Source organism: Dipodomys ordii, unplaced genomic scaffold (assembly GCF_000151885.1).
Source record: "Dipodomys ordii isolate 6190 unplaced genomic scaffold, Dord_2.0 Scaffold19, whole genome shotgun sequence".
Taxonomy (NCBI): domain Eukaryota; kingdom Metazoa; phylum Chordata; class Mammalia; order Rodentia; family Heteromyidae; genus Dipodomys; species Dipodomys ordii.
In genome coordinates this window covers 12516082-12534125 of record NW_012267235.1, presented here as the reverse complement: position 1 = coordinate 12534125, position 18044 = coordinate 12516082, and the positions used below count along the sequence as shown (strand labels likewise).

Below are 18044 nucleotides of genomic sequence, written 5' to 3'. Positions count from 1 at the left end.
GGTGCTGTGGCTTAAGTGGTAGAGTGCTCGCCTTGAGATGAAGAGCTGAGGGACAGCACCCAGGCCCAGAGTTCAAGCCCCACAAACAACCCCCTCCCCCCAAAAAAATGCTAGATCCCTTGGTGGCCAGGGTCAGGGAAGAGAATTTACTAAGGCTGAGAAGGCTCAATGATGCAGACACTTTGAGAAAACAACCCATCATTCCAGAAACAGGAAGGCAATACGTGAGCTATTCTGGTACTTCTGTAGCCCAATACTCAGGAACCTCTGGCCATAGCTGATAGAAAAATCTAACTCATTCAAATATGAGTTTTAAGTAGCAAACTAACAGCATTCATATAGAGAGAATATGTTTTCAGATATGAGAAAAGCAGTCATCAGAAATATGTTTTCATCACTTTTCAGATTTTAGTGTTGGTTAAAAAATATTTAACAAAGCAACTGCCAGTGAAGAGACAGTACAAAATAAAACATACAATAATGTAGGGAAAAGATGACCAAACAATAGAGGAAATTAAAATGAGAACTAGTAGAACTTAGGGGGAAAAAAAACATGGAAGTGATAAAATTTAAAGTAGCACAGTGAGGAGCCCACTGATTAAATATCCAGTGGTATAGAAAGAAGCTGGGAAAAAGGAGGCAACAATGCTTGATAAGAAATGTAGTCGTTATCTTACCCATGTAATTGTAACTCCTCTGTACAGTATTTTCACAATAAAAAAAAAAAGAATCTGGGTATGGTGGTACATGCCTGTAATTCTAGCTACTCAGAAAGCAGAGGTGTGAAGATTGTGGGTTATAGACCAGAGCTGACAAAGTTTATAACACCCTATCTCAGAAACAAAATACAAAAACAAAAGGGTTGAGGTATAGCTCAAGAGGCAGACCTCTTGCCTAGCATGCATGAGGCCCAAGTTTGATCCTGTGTAGAAGTGTTGCATCCTGCCCTAAAAGAAAAGATTGAAAAGTGCAGAATGCATGTTAAAATCTTGCCAGTGCCTACATAATACATGTCTGTGAAGAGGAAATCACATCTACATGTCAAAAGCTCTAAACTATAACTCAAGCAAATTCTCCTTTTACCTTGGTTTAGAAAGGACACAACATACTCAGGTGCTAGTGGCTCACGCCTGTAATCCTAGCTACTCAGGAGGCTGAAATATGAGGATCATGGTTCAAAGCCAGTTCGGGCAGGAAAATCAGTGAGACTCTTATCTCCAATTAACCAGAAAACCAGAAGTGGTGGTGTGGCTCAAGTAATAGAGCGCTAGCCTTGAACTGAAGAGTGGAGGGAAGGCAACCAGACCCAAAGTTCAAGCTCCAGGACCGACAAAAAAAAAAAAAAAAGGACACACCATATCCAAGGGAAATTGATTAACACAGTAAGCACCACAATACATCTCAGTAAAGTTATTGTACTTTAAAGATAAGAATAGAATTCTTTGGGTAGCTAGACTGAAAGGTCACATCACACTTAACCATACCAATAACTTCTGCCAGAATACAACGAACCACAATAATTACATAGGAGAAAAGAAAAGGAAGGAAAGGCTTTTAGAGACAGCCATATTGCACTTTTAGTGTAATGGGCACGGATAGTTTTGAACACACTGAAAACTGAAAGGATACTGTTCTCATTAGCTCTTATGGAAACTACCAGAAGGCAAATTCCAGCCACCACTGGCATAAGGTCTTGAATTACTTACTGAAAACTGAAAGGATACTGTTCTCATTAGCTCTTATGGAAACTACCAGAAGGCAAATTCCAGCCACCCAAGGGAACCTGGCATAAGGTCTTGAATTACATATTGAATACACTTTAAAAACATATTTTCTACAGATACAATGAAAACAATGGTAAGGATAAGGATGGTATAAAGGATAACTATTCTGTGATTTAATGTGGGAATTATATGACCAATAAAATGAGAGAATGGGGGAAAAGTTGTAAAACTGAGTAAGACCCAAGTACTAAAAAGAATAAGCACATTTAAACAGGAAAAATTATAAACATTATGAAAGTTTTTTTATTTTTTAGCCATTCTTGGGACTTGAACTCAGGGCCGGGCACTGTCCCTGAGCTTCCCAAGGTTAGCACTCTACCACTTGAACCACAGCACCACTTCGGGCTTTTTCTGTTTATGTGGTGCTGAGGAATCCATTAAGCCACATTACTAGCCATGAAAATTAATATTGTAAAATTGCAGAATTTAATGCAACATAATTTTAGCATCACTTGTAAGGAATAACTATTGTTTGCATCAAGATGTACTAGTATACAAGGGTTAAAGATACAATTCTTCATCTATCTATATATATATATATATGTAAATGTACATATATGGGAAATAAAATCATATCACAGAACCACGGACATATATATGATTATGAATGTAAATCAGTGAATCCTGCCAATTACTATTTTGTGGGGTTTTTTGTTGTTGTTGGTCTCGGGGCTTGAACTCTGGGTCTGGGTGCTGTCCTTGTGCTCTTCAGTTCAAGGCTAGCGGTCTACCACTTGAGCCACAGCGCCACTGCCAATTACTATTTTATTTTATTTTCTGGAAAATAAAACTAGCTGTGTATGAAACACACTTAAAATTAACCAGAAAGGTTAAAAATCAAGATATAATGTTCTTAGAGTTTGAGACATTACTATAAACTCAGTTTTATATGTTAGTTTAGCTTTATAGATACAGATAATGACATTGAAATATATATAAATATCTGTATCACACATGTACTGTCAGTTGAGAAGAACTAGAAGTAATCATACACCAGGTAGCAACAAGCAAAACTAGTGAACTAGTGCCCTGACCTTGGTTTTTTGTTGTTGGTGGTGGTGGTTGTTAGGTTTTTTTTGTGTGTTTGTGTGTGTGTATGTGTGTGTATGTGTATGTCGGGGGGTAGGGGGGAGGGAGAGGGAGAAAGTATACACTGGAGCTTGAACTCAGGGCCTGTGCTTGTTTGGCTTTCTTGCTCATAGCTTTCTTGCTTTACTACTTGAGTCTACTACTACTTGAGTCATGCCTCCAGACCAACTTTTTGTTGATAAATTGGAGAAGTTTTCTGCCTAGGATGTATTCAAATCACGTTTCTCAGATCTCAGCCTCCCAAGTAGTTAGGATTACAAGTATAAGCCACAGGTTCGTGGCTAGATCTTGGTTTTTAATACTACTTTCTAAAACTTTCTATTACTTTCATTAGCAGGAATTTGAAGACAGAGGATGGAACTGTACCTCCTTGCTCAGGGACAGTGCCCAGACCCTGAGTTCAAGCTCCAGGACTGGCAAAAAAAAAATAAAAGTTACACGGGCATCACATCAATCTGACAGCCATTCTTATAAAGGTCATGAAAAGTAAGGAATAACTAGAAACTGTTAGAGACTAAGGAAACACAACTAATTGCGATGTAGTTTCCCAAATGGGATTCCGAAGTAACAAATGGACACTAAAAAAAAAAAAAAAAAAACCTGGAAAAATTCACAAAAACTGCACCAGTTTCATTACCAGTAATGTACTGTGGTTTTTCCCACTCTTTGTTTTGACAAAGGACCTCAGGAACATAATATAATAACACTAGGGGAAATAAACTGGGTGAGACAATTTGCTGCATTATCTCCACAAATTCTCTGGAAGTCCAAAATCATTACAAAACAGCTTACTAAGGGTGCTTTTTTAATATGCTTTAAACTATTTTGGAAGTATATACAGATAGGTATGTGTGTACATATATACATATATATTTGCATATTTATATTCTACTGGCTAGAAATAAAAACAAACTATGTATCAATCAAATAGTCATACTAAGACAATGTAACAAATCTCTGGCTCTTCCCTTTTTTGTGGGGGGGGCACTGATTCCTGAATAGTGTGATGAAGATTAAATATTCTTTCTCACATTTATAAGAAATTTGTATGTGATTTTAGAAGATTAGTATATCCACTGAAATTCAATCATTAACAAGAAAGGATCTGGAGACTACACTAAAAACTACTGTAAAACCCTTACGTTTAAGGTATCTACTTGTAGGACAACTTTTCAAAAACATAAGCCTGGAAACCATAATCCAGGTATTTTTTTTTCCTTTTAGACCCACTGGACCACGAAATCAGCCAGTGAGATCAGAATCTCCCAAGAGGTCCACAATCACATGGACCAAAATTGACACAGCACAGACTAGGGCACCAAAAGTGATGGACAAGAGTTTCTTACAAACCATTTTAGAAAAACTTAACAATAAAAAAATTCTGCTTGCCAATTTGTAAAGAATAAAATCTTTTGATCAGACCCTGGGGATGGTTGCCAAAACATTCAGTTAATTCATAGACAGTATGAACCAATAGCACCAACTGTGTAACTTGATTTATTTTGTTTATGAGACAGGGTCTCACTATGTAACTCCAGTCTGGCCTTAGATTCATGATCCTAACTCCACCTCTAAGGGCTAGGATTACAGATACATACCACCATGCCTAGCTTTCAGTATATTGGGGGGGGTGTACATTTTTTATTGTAAAAATGCTGTACAGAGGGGTTACAGTTACATGAGCAAGGTAATGAGTACATTTCCTATTGAGCATTATTGCCTCCTCCTTTGTTTTCCCCCTACCATCCCTTCCCTCCCACCTCCACAATTACTCCCTCTCCCCCCAACTTTCAGTATATTGTTGAATGATCTTTTTTTTTTCATTTTTGCAGTGCTAAATCAAACCCATGGTCATGCACATGGTAGACAAGTATTTTATCAATGAACTACATCCCTAATCTAATTATGTAACTTTGACTCCCACAACTCACTTTGTTTGAAACAATTGATGAGGTTAGTAAGGGGCAGTTCCTAGATTATGTTTTTAAAATGCCTAAAATATTAGGGCAATTTGAGGGGACTCTTGATTAAAGATAACAGTAACTACTATACGGAAATGGCAGAGCCAAAGACAGACATATAAAGCCCATAGTTTAGAGTCATGTGCTTTAAAATATGTCACTAATGAACTATAATTTGATAGGTATTAACCTGTATTTGGTTATAAGCTACAGGTATAACCACAAACTCATCAGAACAGAACTAAATGACTGCAATAGGCCCTGGTACTTAGTGATATCTTTTTTACTCAAAGCTGGCTGCTGGTGGTACCCACTATATTTCTATCTACTCAGGAGGTTGAGACTTTGGAGGATCACAGTTCAAAGCCAGCCCAAGCTGGTAAATGGGAGATAAGTGGATTTGTTTGCTGGGCTGGCTTAGAAGCTCAATACTTAGATGTTGGCCTCCTAAGTAGCTAGGATTACAGGATTGAGCCACTGGAATCTAGCTTAAAGTATTAAATTATATGATGGGATAAACATTAAAAATAATTTTGTGGAGAAAAATCTCTTGCTAGTCTTATACTGAATAAATTACTTCTTCTTTTTGTGCTTTAAAAGATTCAGAGGCCAAAATGCTTTTGTAGGCCAAATTTATTTCTGAATTGCCTAATATGTATCTTATTCCATATAGTAGGTACACAATTCTATTTTATCAATTTAATATGGCATGCAGTAATTTTTCCTTTTTGCCAAAACAATCCAAGTCATTGTAAAGAATTTAGGTAACACAGATAAACAAAAAATAAAATATATATATAAATGATCCAAAAATTATATTACCCTCAAATAAGTTACTTTTGTATACTTTTACATATTTGTGTAACCAGGAAGAAGGCCCACAGGGAAGAAGCTAACACCTCTTTCTAAAATAATGTCCTCCTAAGGCTCCTGCTGCTGGCTACTTCCTTATTTTCTATGATGTGACTCCATTCCCCAAATCCTGTAGTAGAGTGAGGATGAATATCCTACCTGTATTAGTCAGAGTTTGGTCAGGAAAACAAGACACCACCCTAGATTTTCAAACCTAAGAAAGAGGAAATTTAATAAGGAAAGTGGTTACACAGGAAAATGGAAAAACTAAGAAGCCAAACACAGGATGGTGAGGTAACTGAAAGTTACCAAAAGCCAGAGGCAACTGTTACTCCAGAGCTGAAGAGATGGTTTTATCAGAGCAGAATTGTGCTTCCAAAAGCAACCAGAAGCAAGCACTAGTGGTTCACGCCTATATAATCCTAGCTACTCAAGATGCTGAGACCTGCGGATTGCTGTTCAAAGCTAGCAGGGCAGGAAAGTCTGAGACTCTACAATTAACCACCAGAAAACTGGAAGTGGCGCTGTGGCTCAAGGTGGTAAAGCACTAGCCTTGAAGAGACACCCCCAGGCCCTGAGTTCACAGCCATGTGACAACAAATTTTAATGTGTGCTCATAGACTGAATACTGAATAAAAATTTTTGAAAATATACACCATGTACTTTTTACAGTACATGATATTATAGTTGTACCTAAAGATTAAATTTCTTGAGCATGATAAGTTGGTTGTGATTATGTAAAATAGTGCCTTTGTTCTCAGAAGACATGCTGAAGCATCTAAAGGTACAATGCCATGATTTTTCCAACCAATTCTATACATATATGCATAGCAACAGAACATGTGCTCAAACGAATGTGGCAAATGATAAAATTGGAGAATCTAAGTGTCCAGTCTATAAGCACTGGCTTAACATTTTTCAAAATAAAAACTAGAGAAAAAACAACATCTCCAATAAAACAATAAATAAAAAGCTAGAAAAAAAAAGGCCTGACCTCTTATTGTTGGAATTAAATAAAAGGAGAAACTGAACCAACCAGTTCTTAAAAATTCAAGCCTAAAAACCAAAAAGAATTTGCTAGCTAACAGCAAATTTTGGAGATAACAGAAAAGCATGAATAGACACAGGGATTAGCTAGCTAAAAGTCAAATGCAAACCCAAACAATGAAGTGGGAGAAAAGATCCAGCAAACTAGTTGTAAAAACAGCACCAAGAATGCGTCTCAGCCATGCACTGGTGGCTCATGCCTATAATCCTAACTACTCAGGAGGCTGAGATCTGAAGATCGTGGTTCAAAGCCAGTCCAGGCAGGAAAGTCCATGAAACTCTTATCTCCAATTAACTATCCAAAAACTGGAAGTGCAGCTGTGGCTCGAAGTGGTAGAGTGCTAGTCTTGAGCAAAAGAGCTCCTGGTTAGTGCCCAGGCCCTGAGTTCAAGCCCCATGACCAACAACAAACAAACAAAATGCTTCTCATTTCTCCAAGTCCCTGCCACTTCTCTCATAAGAAGGTGAAGTCTATTTCTTCTTCTGGAGCCTGCTTTGCCAACAGAATGCAGCAGAACAAAGTGGATGCCAGTTCTTTACCATTCAGAGGTTTCACATCTCCCTTTTTCCTTCTCTGCGTACTGTAATCAAGGCCCACTGAAATGCTGCTGATTGGATTCGCTGCTGTCACTAGCTGATTTCTATACCTCAGCCAATCTAGATCCTTCCATCCCAGTCAAGCTAGCTCAGCTATTAGACAGATTGCTCCTCCCAATCTCTTTCCAAATACTACCACCACATGCCAATAAATAAATGGTAATAATTATATAAAGCGGATGAACTTATGGGAGAATTGTTATATAGCTATACTGAACAGAGCAGTCAGACATGAAGTGATGCTTATAAGGGAGAATGAAAAAACTGCTCCTTTATCATTCCAGGTCATTTCACATTTGAATTAAAAAACAAAAAAACTCCTTCCTCCTCCTCCTTTTCCCCCCAGAATTGGGGCTTATACTCAGGACCTGCGTGCTGTTCCTTAGCTTTTGTTTGACTCATGGTTAACATTCTACCACTTAAACCACAGCTTCACTTCCAATTTTTTGGTGACTAATAGGAGGTAAGAATCTCAAGAACTTTCCTGCCTGGGCTGGCTTCAAACTGCAGTCCTCAGATCTTAGCCTCTTGAGTAGCTAACAAGTGTGAGCTACTAGCACCTTCTTCTTAAGTTTACAAATTTGTGTTCCTTATAAGAGCCAGAAATACATGCCCCTCTCTATCCTTTTTCTTTTCTGACATTATTGTTTTCTAAAGATTCTAAAGACATATTTATTTTTCTTTTCTTTTCTTTTGTTGGCCGTGGGGCCTGAACTCTGGGCCTGGACGCTGTCCCTCAGCTCTTCAGCTCAAGGCTAGTGTGCTACCACTTGAGCCACAGCACCACTTCTGGCTTTTTTCTTTTTGCTTATGTGGTGCTGAGGAATCGAACCTAGGGCCTCATGCATGCAAGGCAAGCACTCTACCACTGAGCCACCTTCCCAGCCCTCAGTTTCTCTTTTATTGAGTAGCAGTACCTGATTTTTAAATGGTGTATTGTGAAATGCATCACACAAATAGAAGGGCGAATGAAGTTAATGACTCCAGTGAAGTATGATAGGAGAGTATTATTTTAGGGCATCCTCCTCTCCATTTCAGACATACAACAAGGACCAGCCTTTAAGAAGTGTTTATTCCACCACAATTATTGCCTCTTTACCCTGCAGTGATAAATGCATAATGACCTTTGTGCTCATTATTGCCATTTTTCCTTTAGAGCTTTTACTCTATAGGCATTTCTAAGCAACACAAGATTTGGTTTTGGAAAAAATGAGAAGCAAGCACCAATCTAGGAGAGGAAGGAAAGGGTGATGTGTCTACTGTTAGAGGAAGGTTCAACTGGGGGAAAATAAACTAAACAGTCTCTGGGTGGTTGTCTGGCATCCTCTGCTTCCTTGAGGATTTACAAGAGCCTTTTATGGGAAAAACACTGAGTAAGATGATGAGTAACACCGGGAAAACATGGGGCTCAGCACATTGAGATGTGGTGGCACTGGAGCATGGGGCAGGCTTTAGATGTCTGCCAAAGGGACAAGGCTGTTCTCTGTATTTTGTGTTCTCCATGACTTCCCCTCCACCTCCCCAGACACATCAAAGCAGAACGTTTCTAGATGAAAGGCTAACAGATTACAGGAAAGCAGGCATGGATGTACAGGTAGGAACTGCACCAGGATGTGGCCAAAATGTACTAAGAAAACCCTGCCCAGGGGCTGGGAAGGTGGCTCATTGGTAGATTGCTTGCCTTGCATGCTTGAGGCCCTGGGTTTGATTCCTCAGCACCACATAAGCAGAAAAAGCCGGAAGTGGGACTGAGGCTCAAGTGGTAGAGCACTGGCCTTGAGCTGAAGAGCTGAGGGACAGCGCCCAGGCCCAGAGTTCAGGCCCCACAACCGACCGACCAAAAACCCTGCCCAGACTCTCTAAGTGTTAGTCCTTGCTCTAAGTCAGTATGAAGCCAGGTGACAATGACTCATGTCTGAAATCCTAGCTACTCATTAGGCTGACATATGAGGGCTGTGGTTCAAAGCTAGCCCAGGTAGGAATGATAAGACTCATATCTCTAATTAATCACCAAAAGGCCATTCGTGGAGCTGTGGTAGAGCACTAGTCTTGAGCAAAAAGTATCTCAAGAATATTGCCTAGGTTCGGAGTTCAAGTGCCAGGACAAGCACATACAAAAAAAAAGTCTGTATGATAAACTGGGTATGGGGTGTGGTGGTGCATACTTGTAATCCCAGCATTTGGGATATTAAGGCAGGAGTATCATGAATTTGAAGCCAGCCTGGGCTACATAGTGAGACCCTGTTTCAACAACAACAACAAAAAATAATCAGGTAGAGCTAGGCATTGGTGGTTATAATCCTAGCTACTCAGGAGACTGAGATCTGAGGACAGTGGTTCAAAGTCAGCCCCAGCAGGAAAGTCCATGTGACTCTTATCTCCAATAAACCAGCAGAAAAACTGGAAGTGGCGCTATGGCTCAAGTGGTAGAACGCTTGCCTTGAGCTTAAGAGTTCAGGGACAGCACCCAGGCCCAGAGTTCAAGTCCCATGACCGACAAAAAAAAAAAAAAAAAACAACCCACAACTATCTGGTTATTGTAATGAAAAGCCTTTCATCTTTTTCTAGAGTCCAGAAGACCTGCTGCTTCAATATTCATATTTATTTTATTCAGTATCTAGTGTATAACTATAATCCTGTACTTTCCCATCTTTAGCTTAGTGATTCCTAGGCCCTCTTTGTTCTTGCCTTATTCTCTCAAATGAAAAACATTAAGGCCTCTCTGAGCTTCTTGAGAAAGGATTCAGGGAAGTAAATCTTGCATAAATGAACATGCATTTATGTTTGTGCTCATATGATTGATAATTTAGCTAGGTGCAGAATTCTAAATGGGAATCATTTTCTTTCAGAATTTTGAAGGCATTGCTCTGGTGTCTTCTGGCTTCCACATAGTTTAGGCATGAAAAAAGCAGTCTAATTCCTGATCCATCATATATGATCTTTATTTTCTTTCTCCTTTCCCTTCCCCTCTTTCTTTTCCTTCTCTACTTTTTTCTCCTCCTCCTGGTCCTCCTACGCCTCTCTTTCCCTGCTTTTCTTTTGAGATCTTTTGACTTTTCTTGTAAAATTTCATGATTTCTGTGTCCACATGAGTCAATTTCATCCATTTTTCAGGGTAGAGAACTTTTTCAGTTTGGAAACTCATGTCCTTCCATTCTGGTAATGTTTTTCTGTGTTGTTTTATTGATAACTTCTCTGTTCTCTTTTATTTATTTGTCTGTTTGTTTGTTTTGTCAGTCACGGGGCTTGAACTCTGGGCCTGGGCACTGTCCCTAAGCTCTTCAGCTCAAGGCAAGTGCTCTACCACTTGAGCCACAGCGCCACTTCAGGTTTTCTGGTGGTTAACTGGAGATGAGAGTCTACGAACTTTCCTGCCAGGGCTGGCTTCGAACCACAATCCTCAGATCTCAGTCTCCTAAGTAGCTAGGATTACAGGTCTGAGCCGCCTGCGCCCAGCTCTGTTCTATCTTTTTGAACACCTATATTCAGATATTGAACCTCCTAGACTTATTTCTCTTATCTTTTTTTCTATTTTCTTCTCTTTATCTTCTTAGTAGATTTCCATGTTAGTCTTCCAATTCTTCTATTTCAATTATAACGTATACTACCCAGTTTTATTCTCTTTAATATGATCTTATTTTATGATCTATGATCTTATTTTATCCTTATAACATGGTTACCTTTTTACATAAATTGCAAATTTTGTTTTGCTTTGTTTCTAGCTGGTTGGTGGAGCTTGAACTCAGAGCTTGAACACTGTCCCTGAGCTCTTTTACTCAAGGCTAGTGCTCTACTGCTTGAGACACAACACCACTTTCAGTTTTCTGGTGGTTAATTGGAGCTAAGGGTCAGGAACAGAGCCTAATCCCTGAGCTCAAGCCCCAAGACCAGCACAAAGAAAAGGGCTGTGGGCCTGAGTCAAATGGTAAAGTGCTGGAAAGTGAAAGTCCCTGAATTCAAATCCTGATGCTACAGGAAAAAAGAAAAGAAAAGAACCAAACAAATTCCACAATGTCTGAGCTGAAAAATTCAATAGGGAGCTTCAGCAAAAGACTTAACCAAGTACAATAAAGAACCAGTGAGCCTGAAGATCTATAACTGGAAACTATCCAAACAGAGTAATAAAAAAAAGAGAAAATAATGTTTTATACAGTGAGGAAAGTCTACAGAAATCATAGAATGCAGTTCCAGAAAGAGTTGAGAATAAGAAAGCAGAAGAGTATTATCTTGTCTTCATGGCCAATGATCTGTCTACTTAATGTACTGATCTAGTTTGCAGACATTTTATTGATGAATTTGAAACAATTGTATTCAGAATATTAAAAGAACCTCTTACAAGCCCTTACTGGATAAAAAAAATCCAATAAAAAGTCAAATATTTTAACACTTCACCAAAGATACATATAAATGGGCAAATATAAATATTCAACATCGGTCAGCAGGGAAATGTAAATTAAAATTAAAAATTAAAAACTATAGAAATCAAGACCAAATGTTGAGGCTGTAGAACAACTAAACCTTTGCAGGTGTGAAAGCAAATGGCACTACTGTGGAAACAGCTTGACAGTTTCTCATAAAGTTAAATGCACAATAAATGCCACATGACTCAGCAATTGCATTCCTTGGTGTTTATCCAATAGAAATGAAAACATACACAGAGGTCTGACAATACACACTCATAACAGCATTAAACCATGTTCAAAGCAGCATTGTTTCATAAAGCCAAAAACTGGAGACAATCCAAATTCCCATCAACAGGTAAAGTAGAAAAAAGAAACATGGCATTTTTATGTAATGAGAAAGTACTCAGGAGTCAGGTGCCAGTGGCTCACATCTGGCTCACACGTAGCTACTCAGGAGGCTAAGATCTGAGGCTAAGTTCAAAGTCTGCAAGTCCATGAGACTCTTATCTCCAATTAACCACCAAAAAAGGTAATGCAAATGAGCATCTTTGGGGAGGGGGCGGGGAGGATTGGGTGGTGGGACAGGGGGAGGATGGGAAGGGATGGGAAGGGGAAACAAAGGAGGAGGCTACAATGCTTGATAAGAAATGTACTCATTATCTTGCCCATGTAATTGTAACCCCTCTGTACACTATTTTCACAATAAAAAATAAAAAAACAAAAAACAAAAAAATCTAAGGATCAAACCCAGGACCTTGTACATGCAAGGTAAGTGCTATACTACTAAGCCCTCTAAGCCCTCCATGTACATTGTTGTGTGGGTTTTGTTGTTGATTGCTTGGTTAGTTGTTTTTTTTTGTTTGAGAGAGGGTCTCCTTTATGCTGGCCTGGAACTCCTCATTCTACTGCCTCAGCCTCCAAAGTACAGAGATTACAGATGTATACCATGGTACTAGCTCTCCATGTACATACTAATATACCAAAGCCAGGTGCCAGTTGCTCACACCTGTAATCCTAGCTACTAGGAAGCTGAGATCTGAGGATCATAGTTCAAAGCCAGCCTGAGGAGAAAACTCCATGAGACTGTTATCTCCAATTAACCACCAGAAAACCAGAAGTGCAGCCAGGTGCCCGGTGGCTCACACCTGTAATCCTAGCTATTCAGGAGGCTGAGATCAGAGGATTGCGGTTCAAAGCCAGCCCAGGCAAGAAAGACCATGAGACTCCTATCGCCAATAAAACATCTCTGAAAACCAGAAGTGGATCTGTGGCTCAAGTGGTAGAGTGCTCACCTTGAGCTGAAGAGCTGAGGGACAGTGCCCAGGCCGAGTTCAAGCCTCACAAGAAAAAACAGAAGTGCTGTTGTGACTCAAAATGGTAGAGCACTAGCCTTGAGCAAAAAAGAGCTTAGGGACAGTTTCTAGGCCCTGAGTTCAAGCTCCATGATTGAGAAAAACAAAAACAAAAAAAACAAAAAATGCACCACCACCACCCAAAAAAAAGCATTAACTATTTTTGCTGCTGACAAAAAACATTCCCAGATACTAGGAACAAAGAAAACAGTACTATAAGTTAACATAAACTAGCTGGTCAAAGGAAAGGTGGCCTCTATGTAGAGGTAGGAAGACTTTCTTAGACCCAGGAGCCAAGTGTCCAGATGTTGCAACTTAGAAACTATATGTCTGCCTTACCCCTTTAATTATCCAGGACCTTTACTCACCTGTAACTGAGAAGTCAATTCAAAGTGATTTTTTTTAAGTAGAATCAGTCTGAAGGCATGACTATATAAACGGGTTCAAACAATAACTTCAGAACTCTGTGTCTATCTCTCTCCTCTCTCTCTCTCTTTGTACCTCTCTTATACATATTACCCTTTTCTGACCTTCCCCTTGTGACCCTCACTTCTATGCAAATTTTATTCTCTAGGTGAGCTTTTTCCACAGTATAGCTTTTTCCACTATAGTCGACAAGCCTACCGTCAACAATTTTGGCAGCAAAAAGACTTGATTCTATTTTCATGAAGATTCCAGGAAAGCTCTCTTTGTCTCTGACTAGCCTATCCTGGCCATGTATCTACCTCTGTCCAAGAAGGCAGGAAATGCTCAGTATCAGGGTTCAATAGATGGTATAGCAGTAGATGTAGAATACAATTATCACATAGCCTCACAGTCACCAGCAATATCACATGAGAGTAAAAGCAACAATGGTCAAAAATAACAGGACTATCAGGCTGACTGAGCACATTTTCAGATTTTATTCTCTACAAGAAAATAAAACCCTGAGGACTTTGGGGTTTTTATGGATTAATATTCATCAAAAGCACTTAGAAGAATGACCCAAAATGGTGCTACAGCTAGCACCATTTGGGAGGAAGGATCCTGGGGAAAAAGAGCATATCCTAATAGGCTGAGTGAAGCCACAGAATACTTCAAATATTAAAAGGAGTGTCATTTGATTTTGTAATGAACTGGTAAAGCAGGATATATTGGTTAAACTACCTCTTGCTTTTTGTATTTATACCTTGAGAGTCACAAGACTCATTTCAATTATATTTTCAGCCACCAATACAGAAGCTTTAGAAAAGAACAAGTATCATTACTGCCTATAAAATGGTGTGGTACACACTGGAGTCTACCTGAGAAGCAACAGAAAGCATATTATAAGTAAATTAATAATTATGCTCCAAAACTGAAACACTCACTAAAATGTAGAGAACTGCTAGAAGATAAAAATCATACCAAGTTAAATTGAAGTGGGAAAGTACAGTATAGAGCATCAATAGAAATATCTAGAAGACTTCTCTCCTGAGCAGAAGTGATGGTGCTCTGAGGGATGGAAGCCACTCGGGAGCTCTCCACAGTGACAGTTAGTACAGAGCAGTCACGCCCTGCACACAGACTTCCTCATAATCAGTGCAACCCACCCATGCCTCAGTTTCTTTTTTTTTTTCCCCAGGAGATGGTGAGCTTTATTTCGTCTTGTCTGGATAAAGGTTTGATTTTCTCTCAAATGAACGTTCCAGGGTGGAGAGAGACTAGGAGAGAGCACAAGGTGTAGTAGCGGTCTATACACATCATCATCATTACTATGCCAAATTGTTGAAATATCTCCTTCCAGACCTCCCTCATTTTCATCTTCACCATGCACAGAGAGAGCAGCATACTTGCTTGCAGAACTGAAGTCAGAGGCTGGATTTTCCTTAGGCTTCTTTGGCTCAGGTACAGATCTAGAGTCTTGATCCATCTTACCTATCTGACTCCTTCCAATGGTCTTTGTTCCCACCATCTCCTGCACCACAGCTGGAGCTCCCAGTTTGACCTTTTGCAACACTCACCCCATCTATTTTATTTCCATTTTTTCTTGATGACTGAGCAGGAGCTACTTTTCCCCCCACCACTTGTAGGAGATTGCTGTTCTGTGTCTGAGCTCTGAGATGGAGAAGAAGGTTTAAAACTTTGCTTTACCCAAGAATTCTCCTTTGGTGGAAGAGCTGGCATTACCTTTAGAGGCTGATTAGGTTTAGGATGCTTAGAAGTTGGAGAGTGACAGACTTCCTCCTTACTGATTTATTTTCTAGAAACTTCTCACTCTCCTTCGTGCATTTCTGCCAGATGTGGCTGAGATCCCAGTCCCGTTCCTGAGCTTCTTCACTTCGCCAGCTTGGTTGTCACCCAGGGACACCATTCTAGTTTTTGTTCATCCAGCTGCTGCTGCAGTTTCTTTAGCTCCTTCTGTATCCATTCTTAAACTTTTCTTTTTCAAACAGCTGTGTCAACAGGCTTTGTCCTACAAAGATAGAAGCCACTTGACTGAACTTGGAGGTGCTAGCAGAGGAATCCTCTTCCTTAGGAGTATTCCGAGGCTGTAGATTCAGTTCAGGTCTTAGTGAGGGATGTCTATCATTACGCCTACATCGTCCCGAGACAGTAATCATCTCTGCAACACCATGAGCTATCATCTCGTCTCTCATATTGGTCCCCACCTTCTCTGTAGTCATCAATCCTATGTCCCCGCTACAAAATGGTCTTCCACCACTGCCTATCTTGGAATCAAACCCGTCATACTCTCCGCTGCAGCGGTCACTGTAAAGATCCCAGACCCCATAGCGCATCCAAATCCCTGCATGGGCCATCCCTATGCATCTCGATACCCACCCCATTAACCATCCCACTACGCATCCCGTCATCCATCCCACCTCCCATCCTTTTACCCACCCCGCCTCCCAGCCTGATACTGACTGGAATCCTAATGATCTCAAAACTTGTCTCCAAAGCTATCATCACCTGTCATCAAAACTGTTTTGTCATCAAAACTGTCTGTAGCAGGTCGGGCTCTCCAATATGTGTCTGTTTTGTCAGAATCCCAATTTCTATCTCAGCCAAAGGAGAGGTCGTCCCTATCTTTATCCTGTGCTTGGTCAGCAACATCTACCCAAATTCTCCTATTATCTCGGGACTTTTCTTTGAGACTCAGGGCACTGAGTAGGGAGCCCAAGTCCTCAAATTCAGCATAACAAAACCTTCTGGATTGCTGGGTTCATGTGGTAAACGCATTGCACTGTTACTCCGCTAAAGAATTCCTTAATGTAGTCTTCGGTTACATCATAGGGCAGGTTCCCTAGAAAAAGCAGTGTAGACTGGCGATTCGGGAAGATGGGTCCAGTCGATACTGGGTTCCAAAGCAGCCCATGGCGCAGTGAGAAGGATGGAATAGTCAATTGGAGGTGCCCTATACACATCATCATCATTACTATGCCAATTGTTGAAATAGCTCCTTCCAGATCACTGTTTCATCAGCCCATTTGACCAGTTTGGGGGTTTAGGTGCTTCCTCCACCAGTCCCTCCATCCTAAGCCAGAAAGTCTTTTAGGGAGATAGTCTTCCCCTTCTTATTCTTTTTTGCTGAGGCTACCATGTTGGGAGAGGGAGAGAATGCAAAGGCCACTCCCCAATTTCACTGAAAACAAATATGAGTGGCAACCCTGGCAGCAGTACAATGCTACCCAGGGGACATGAAATCCAAGATCAGTCTAGTTAAAACAGTAGTAGGGAAGTACACACACACATGCATACTCATGCACATACATGCATAAAAGAATTACCAGTTGAGAACAATTGAGAAATGGACCCCATGGCTCATCTGTTCTGTAACTTTGGCTTCTCCAAGACCCAATGAAAAGCCCAAAATATCATGCCCCTGGCCTTTTCTTGGAAAAGAGTCCAAGGATTGCATATTAGGTCCCTGAAGAGGAGGGCCTAGGAGAAGGGGCTAGAAGAAGGGACCAGGAGCAACCTCCTAAGCTCCTCACAGAAATGCTGAGTAAAGTCAGCAAGTAAACAGAGTGGTTCAGATATAGCATTAAATTGGGAAACATGCCCAGAAGGGCTATCTTCACACCAGGATTTCTTTTTTTTCCTTTTTTCTTTTTGTCAGTCGTGGGGCTTGAACTCTGGGTCTGGGCACTGTCCCTCAGCTTTTCAGCTCAAGGCAAGAGCTCTACCACTTGAGCTACAGCGCCACTTCCAGTTTTCTGGTGGTTTATTGGTGATAAGAGTCTCATGGTCAGGCTGGGAAGGTGGCTCAGTGGTAGAGTGCTTGCCTTGCATGCATGAGGCCCTAGCACCACATAAGCAAAAAGAAAAAAGCCAGAAGTGGCACTGTGGCTCAAGTGGTAGAGCACTAGCCTTGAGCTGCTGAAGAACTGAGGAACAGCACCCAGGCCCAGAGTTCAGGCCCCACGACCGGACCCCCCCCCCAAAAAAAAAGAGTCTCATGGTCTTTCCTGCTTGGACTGGCGGGCTGGCTTTGAACCATGATCCTCAGATCTCAGCCTCATGAGTGGCTAGGATTAGACATGAGCCACGGGCGCCCAGCACCAGGATTTCTTAAAAGGTATACTAGTAACAACTAAGAATGAGATTCAGTATTCATACCAGCTCTGGCACTTCAGACTGAGGAGATAAGAGCCAGAGAGGGGTTCCTGTATCCTCTGCCAGGTAAAGCCTGAAGATATCTGTTCCAACCCTTGACACTCTGAAGACTCTAATCTTTTATTTTTCCTGTGGCAACAATCAGTCAGCAAATCCACTAAAGGAAACACACTTTTGAAAAAACAGGTAAATTCACAATCAGCAATTTTCTAATTTTCTTCAGTCTATTCAGACTCTCACCACTCTTCTTAAATCTCTGAGATACCAACTCCCTGCCAGCCATCTCACAGCAAAAATACAAGTCAACACAAAAGCTCAAGGACAAATGCTTGATAAGAAATGTACTCATTGCCTTGCCCATCTAATTGTAACTCCTCTGTA

The 18044-nt window shown here is 40.5% G+C and overlaps 2 pseudogenes; both read right to left on the bottom strand.

Moving 5' to 3' along the window:
- The window catches only part of LOC105983534, a 53991-nt pseudogene that overhangs the window by 10415 nt on the left and 25532 nt on the right, over nucleotides 1-18044 (bottom strand).
- Nucleotides 14614-16666, bottom strand: LOC105983294 (annotated as a pseudogene).